This window comes from Magnolia sinica, chromosome 13, assembly GCF_029962835.1.
Source record: "Magnolia sinica isolate HGM2019 chromosome 13, MsV1, whole genome shotgun sequence".
Lineage (NCBI taxonomy): Eukaryota > Viridiplantae > Streptophyta > Magnoliopsida > Magnoliales > Magnoliaceae > Magnolia > Magnolia sinica.
Window position 1 is genome coordinate 80545798 of NC_080585.1, and position 8321 is coordinate 80554118.

Here is an 8321-nt window from a genome sequence, read left to right on the forward strand (position 1 = left end):
CGGAACGGGTTGGGAATTTGGGGGGCCACCACGATGTATGGGTTTTATCCACACCGTCCATCCATTTTTCCATATCATTTTAAGTGTCTAAACCCAAAAATAAGGCAGATCGAAAGCCCATTTAGACTACACTGTGTGATTAAACACATACCGTTGAAAATTTCTTAAGGGATACAAAAGTTTTGGATCAAGACAATGTTTATGTTTTTCATTCATCCAACCTACGTGACCTTATGAACGGGTTGGATGGTAATTACCCATCACGGTCATCCCTAGGAAGGTTTCAACGATGGGTGTCATTATCACCATTGTTTCATGTGGTGTGGTCCACTTAAACGTCGGATGTGTCTTGTTTTTATCCTTTGAGCATAAAATGTTATGAAAAAAATGGAGGGACAGTACGGATAAAACTCTTTCATCATGGTGGCCCTCCAGAATCCCTACCCAATCCGCGTCCGTTTTTGACGAGTTAGATGATAGGTGACCCTCAATAGCATGCACGGGTTTCCATGACTGAGAAGTTAGTCAAATGGTTCTATAATCCACACCATTGATCTATCTAAGTTCCCTGCCTATGCCTAACATTCTTCTTGACTGTGCGATCTTAGCATTTCCATCAACAACTTAAAGATGGACGGTTAAGAAGAGAAATGCTTCAAAGGTTGAAATTAATTGGACAGAAAACGGCCCTCGCATTGATTAGGACTATACTCTATATCTTAGTGGGACTCAATGCACCAATGGTCTGGATCTGCGAAGCATGGGCCCCATTTCGCCAAAATTCGAAACCCATGTATAGTGTGCAAAGATGCGAGCTACGGATCATATCATTCCGCGTTCTCTAGTCACTGTCAATGACTGGGTAATTGTGGAGTGGTTAAAATATTCCCATCTATGAGATTTCCAGGAAATAATCCGTCCATCGTGGACGCGACTTGGCTGCGACCCTGGGCCACCTAGATGTAGAGCTGGGCTAGTAGACAAACTTGACTCATCCAACTTGTTGATACCCGACTTGATTTAAATTGAGTGGATGAGTCCATCCGAACCGAGTAGACTTTGTCCAATCCGAGCTCAAATTAAGTTGAGTTTGGATCACTCGATGACTCAACTCGACCCGTAATTCAATTTAGTACTGGCTCGACACAATCTAAAACCCAACTCTTATATATATATATATGGAAAAGGTTCTATGCGGTAGAGCTCATGGGAACTTCCCATGAGGTCGAGCTGTGTGGTCCCCACCATGATGCGTGTCGAACATTTACCCCATCAGCCAGATGCACCATTCCATGGTGGGCCTACTGCTTAAAAATCAAGTTAATCGGTGACTTGTATGGGCCACACAACATACAAAAGTTGAGAGGACTTACCCTCCATTAAAACATTCATATCATTTGTTGGGCCCGCCGAGATGTGGTTCACAAATCCAGCCCATCCATTATGTGTGTCCCAATTGGATGAGGGGTCAGACCAAGTTTCAGAGTCCAAATTTCAGGTGGGCCGCACCAAGTGCTTTTGTATGTTTTAGGCATGTCTTCACATGATTTTAGATGGTATGGCTCACCTGAGTTCCGTATACGACTGTTTTTTAGGATATCCCATAATTTAAAGGGGACTCATCAAATGCACGGTGTTGATGTTCGACACGCATCATGGTGGGGCCCACACAGCTCGACCTGGAATGCAAAGAACCATTTCCTATATATATAACACCTCAAATTTGACGTTTCAAATATGAGAAGCCTGTGTAGCTGATGGAGAGACTGCAATTCTGGCAAGTGCACCTAGGTTTTGTGTTGTGATATCAATACGTGGACATTAGGTTTTGAGTTGTGATTTCAGCATATGTATACCTGCAGCACCTGACATGACTCGGTGCTGACTCAACCCAACCCTATACTTGTGACTAGGTCAGACTTGGTCTGGATAACTCCAGGCTAGACCTAGACTCAGATCGGGTCAAGCATGCTAGACTCAATACCAAGTCGGGTCGAGTACGGGTAATGTCTATTTCAAAATTGGATCTAGTCCGGTCAACCCTAACTCAATTCGACTTGACTTAATGCCCCACTGTACTTAGATGCACGCATTGTCGTCCATCTATTTTTTTAGATTATTTTATAGCATAGGCCCAAATTTTAAACATATCTAAATCTCAAGTGGACCACACCACAAGAAACAATGATGATTGAATGCCCACCATTAAAAACTTCCTGAGGTCCACTGTAATGTTTATTTTCCATCCAACCCGTTGATAAGGCTATGCGAACCTGGATAAAGAGAAAACCCAAATATCAACTTAATCCTAAACTTTTGTGGCACACAAAAAGTTTTTGATGGAAAAATCACCACTTTTTCTTAGGCTCTGATCCACCTGAGATTTGAGTCTGCTTCATTTTTTTGGCCTATGATGTAAAATGATCTGCCAAAATGGATGGTTGGCATAGATATACGACACATGCATCTAGGTAGGCCCTAGAGTGTATGGATAATCAATTATCTAACTTACATAGCTTTATTAATCAACACCCTACTCTATTATTTACTACAATAAAATTAGATGGCCCCAACTACCTTACATGGTTGGCTTTATATTTAAGGGGAAGCCTGCACCACCAATAGGTGACCCGTCTCGTGATGATTGGTACTGTGATAATTTTACTGTAATGAGCTGGCTACTTAATTCTATACAAACCAATATTAATGGCCATAGATTATGTGTTCAATTGTACAACAAATATGGGATTTAGTTGCGAATATCTTTTCTCATCACGATAACTTAACCCGTGCATAAAGAAATTGTGAATATGCAATAGCGGGAGTCTTCAGTAAAAATATACTATGTCACCCTTTGTCAGCAATAGAAGGAACTTGAGCATTATATGTTATAGTCTATTCCATCTAAAGATATACAATTGTGGCATGAGAAGCTATGCATCTTTGAATTTCTTTCTGGGCATAATTATTAGTGCATTGATTTATGCATATTGTTTGTCAATCGCATGAGTCCTTTTGTCATGTAGTTGATTGAGCCTTTGGAAGTTGAAGATTGAAGACACATGAGTAAAAGATCATCAAGGAGCAAAAAATAGGTAAATGAGGTGCCTTGGTGACCCTAATCTTAGATTCAAAACAACCCTTAAACCTTTAGATGATCTTGACTTAATATGTAAACCTTATCGATATCCCTTAGCCTTAGAAACTGATTTAGAACATGATAAGTAAGGCTAGAAGATATGCGAAGCTATTGTGAAAACATACACTCAAAACAACATATTTCAAGTGGTACTCGATCTAATCGAGTACACCTCGAGGGGTCTTTAATGGCATCAAAGAATAGGAAGTCAGATGTGTCCAATAAGAATTGATCATATTATCTGATTTTCTCGATGGCATTGAGGTCTCCTTCAATGGCATCGAAGGTTCACTTTTATGGCAGCGAAGATCACTCGATGGCATCGAATAGGTAACTCAAATATGTTTGGCAAGAACAAATCATATTATCTGATTTTCTCAATGGCATCAGGTACCCTTCGATGGCATTGAAGGTCACCTCGATAGCATCGAAGACCATTCGATGGCATCAACAGAGTCATTATCTTTCTGACCATTGGAACTCAAACTTTTTATAGAGGGCATTTAGTTCTTGAGCATTTGGATAAGTTTTTTGTGTAATAGAAGCTTAGGTGAATTTATGATCATATTCCTCATCCCAAGCTTCAAAACTAATGAGTTCTAAGTCATCTTCCTTAAAATTAAGACTCAAATAAGGATTCCAACCCCCACCTTGAAGATGTGCTTGAATTCCTCCATTTTCTAGAGAGTAGATGTTCACAACCCTAAGTGCAGGGTCGCGATGTAGTAATAACTCGATGAGACTGAGGTTGAATCCATAGAGACTAAACTTGTACGTATTCTAAAAATAACTAGAACTAAAACTAAAAAAAAATAAAATAAAATTGAAATCTGAAATAGTTAAGAGTAATTATGAATAAAGTATCAATAATTAAAAGGGAATTAGAGTGCCAAGGATCCATTTGTAGCTCTCAAGATACTAATTTACTTGATTCAAGAAGCACAATTAGAATTGGAGTCTTATCCTATCTAATTGGAAAATCAAATCTCTGTACTTTTCATTGACCTAATCCACACATGAAGGAGTATTGTGAATAATTGGAAGGGAATTCCTGCATCCACCATGCCCAAGAGACAATGGTGAATCATGAGTTTTACTAATCTCATAACCTCAAAACTGGAAAGGAAGATATTTAAAGCTATTACAGTATTTATTATAATTTGAGTCACAATAAATCATAGAAAAATGAAAATATTCTTTAAATTTAAACTAAAAATTAATGAAGTTCAACATAGACAAGAATCAAAGCAAGATAATCATCCCAACACGCTACAAGCTTCACCTCTTAGCCCTAGCTAAGAGGTTTAGTTAACCATAGGCATAATTGAAACTAAAATCCTTAAACGAAACATTAAAAATAAATAAAGAAAGATGAAAAACTCTTGGAAGGCTGCCCCACCATTTTGCTTTGCTTCTTGAAACCTAATTCATGTTTAAAACTCCTTAAAAAACCTATATTTATATCTTTTGTCTAATTGTCTTTGAAAACACCCTCAAATTTACACACTCTGCGTAACGCCTTCGATATCATCGAGCGTAAATTGAATCTGAAAGTCGTTGTCACACCCCAAACTTGAAAAACGGGCTTACAAAATTTTTGATCGCCGAATCTGACGCCGACAGCCTCTGTAGTGCCCCATTCTCGGATCCTGGCACTCACATGCCCGATTCCGATCCTGGGATCCTACAAGGAGGATTTTCCAACTTACATTTGTCTCATAAGAAGCATAACCACAAGTATACCCAAAACATAAAAGCAACATCATCATTACATATCCACTAATATAAACATTTGAATACAATGCTGAAAGGGAAATACATAAGTCAAAATAAGATTAAAGATTCGGAAGACAGCTACATGCTCCAAGCTCCACGCTGCTGCAACCTAACATCACCTGCACGCATCTATCATACATAAGCTTATAGAAAGCTTAGAGGGTGGTGTAAGTGTGTGTGCACGACAAGTGCCAAGTGTACAATATCAGTGTAATGTGGAAATATGCGGTAAGTCCGTAAATGCTATCAGTTGTACCACAGCTATATGATGCAAGACATGAATGTTATCGGCTATACCAAGGCCATGCAATGCGAGGCCTATGTAGTCAAATGTCAAATGCGAGATGCAACGCAAGCATGCCAATCCTCATCAAGTACACATATCATTACAGTTCCTGTCTGGATATCACCGGGGTCTAATACACTTCACACTGACTGCCTCCTCCTTAGCTGCACAGCCAAACAAGTGGAAGAGACCACACTATCCGCCTGATTAGTAGTCTGTCAATACCTACCCGGCTCGTTGATAACGGACTCATTTGCGAGCTGGTCAAACTCAGCCTAGCTTATAGCCCCCTCACTCGAGCGGATAAGGCCACACCCCCTTCCAACTGACCACGACACAGTGTGAGACGCAGCCTACTGGATTCGGTACTCGGGCGCTCATGTATCCACTCGGTCTAGATGTTGGAGCATCTCTTGGTACCAAAAAGGTTCTGAAATTTTCACCCAAGGACATCCTAAGTGCCCACAATGCTAGATCCAATATTTTCGGTATTCGATACGACCATCCACGATGTGCCTATTGAGGCCACAGCCCTGATGTCGCTAGGGCATGCAGTGATTATGACACACAATGCGAAATACATGAGTCATACCGTCAGTCATGCAGCAATCCTGCACGTACCGCGCGCTCATGTGGGGGCACTCCGTCTCACAAGGAATCTCGTAAATGTCTCAGCCCAACGGCTTATGCTATGATCAAATATTCCTCATATCAAGCATACATATGATGCGTATGGGCATAAATCATGGAGCTATACTAAGCATGTTATGAACTGTCCTTACAATGAAGATGGGCCTAAATGGCCTACACACAACAAGTACGGGCCTATCAATGGGCCCTAGGGAGAGTTATAATGCAGACATTTAACCAACATTATTCTTACAATATGGACGTCAAACCAACATTGCTCCCAAGGCATGGCCCGCCATAAATATCATTTCACAAACCATGGTGGAATCACACATACAATGGACCATATATACATCCTATTGGGCCTTGACCCATGGGCCGCTAATACATCAAATGGGCCTCACAACATGGGCCTCATGTATATCAAGGTGGGCCTCAACATCGGGCCACAAATACATTAAGGTGGGCCTAATCACATGGGCCTTATGTATATATTGAATAGGCCACACCAATTGGGCCTTACATACATTGCAATGGGCCATAACCAATGGGCCTTGCACACATCACAATGGGCCTCGTAACAGGGGCCCCATATATATATATATTAAGGTGGGCCTCAATAATGGGCCTCATACATATCAAGGTGGGCTCAACAATGGGCCTCATACACATCAAGGTGGGCCTAGCAGGTGGATGGTGTGAATAAAGCACATACATCAATGGGAGTCCCACGTCCCACATGTGTACAGTGAGGATATAACATATATATCACGTGTGCCCCATCGTCCCATGCTGTCTGGACGGTGAGGATGTAACACGTTCATCAGGTGGATCCCACCGTCCCATATATCTGGATGGTAGAGATCAAATACATAAATCAGGGTGGGGTCCACTTGAACTTTAGATCTAACTGATTTTTAGTCTCGAGCCTGTAAGACAAGCTTGCCAAATGGTTGGATGGTTTGGATGCAACATGTGCATTATGGTGGGTCACATACCTCATGGTAGGGTCCACAGGTGTGGCCCACCAGATGGAAGGACGGTTAGATATAACACAGACATCAAGGGTGGGGCCTACTGGCCGCAGCAACTACCTGGACGGCATTGATAAAACACATACATGGTGGTTTCCACCGTCCACTGCCGTGGACGGTGCGAATAAAACACATGCATCATTGTGGGTCCCACGTGGGGCCCACCATAATGTTTATCTGTCATCCAATCTGTTCATAAAGTCACGCAGACCTGGATGCAGAGGAAAAACAAATTTCATATTAATCCAAAATTTCTATGACACCCAAAAAGGGTTTCAAGGGCAAATGTTCATTCACACTGTTTCTTGTGATGTGGGCCACCTGAGCACCACATAAGGTTGATTTTTGGAGGGCCCACTGCCCTAAGGGGCCCCGTCAAAATGCACGATGTAGATGCTCTACACACATCATGGTGGGGCCCATGGCAAGGACCCACATCCCTGCCTCCAGCGTCATACGCAACAGGAGGACGGTGCTGGCATCAGCGGCAGCAGCAGTCGCTGCTGCCTAATTTTATTTTTTTTTAAATTAGTTTTTCTGAGGTCTTTCACATGTGGGGCCCACATCAGCAAAATCCACCCTAGCCATTGGATTCCAGGACTCAAGACGAACCAAACAAGCCCAATATGTGATGTGTTTTGGCAGGTAGAAAAATCAAGGTGGATTTCAACAGTAAAAAACACTGTTTTCAATGCTATGGCCCGCTAGAAAAATCAGATTGACTCCATTTTTTAGCTCAACGCCTAAAATGAGCCAGGGAATGGAATAGACAGCGTGATTGACTTCATACATCAAGGTGAGCCCTGTATGAGCGACCCTTTCTAAAGCTTGTTAAATCAAGCTATTATTTTTGTTTCCACCTGCCAGTACACGACCGTTCACACTCCACTAACCCACGTCTAGCATCCAGGGATGCTAGACGGACGATCTGAATATACAATCAAGGTGGGTCCCACATGGACGTGGCCTACTTGATTTGGGTCAACCTTACATTTGTGTTTTCCCAACATCTATAAGGTAGGGCCCACATGGTTTGGACGGCCATGGGGTCCATTTGATGGATGGTCTAAATATCACATGCACATCATGGGGGCCACAAAATAAAGGGAGGAGAGAGAGAGAGAGAGAAAGAGAGAGATCGAGTGATGGAGGGACCCCGGCACTATGGGCCTTCCCTTGCATGATTTAAAACATACATCAAGTGGGTCCCATTTCATATGGGTCCACCGATCAAAATCAACAATGGAGATCCTTTCTCCACCGAAATAGAAGGTCTAGATGACCCCTTGTCAAACTAGAAAGTAAACATCATATTGGGGTCATGGAGAATGGCCCCATCATGAAATGATATTGATATCAAGGTGAGCCATCGGTCACATCTTAAGGTCCAAAGTGAGATCTATACCATCGATCGGTAAGCCTCACTTGGCCCATCATAAAAACATTAAAACTAGCC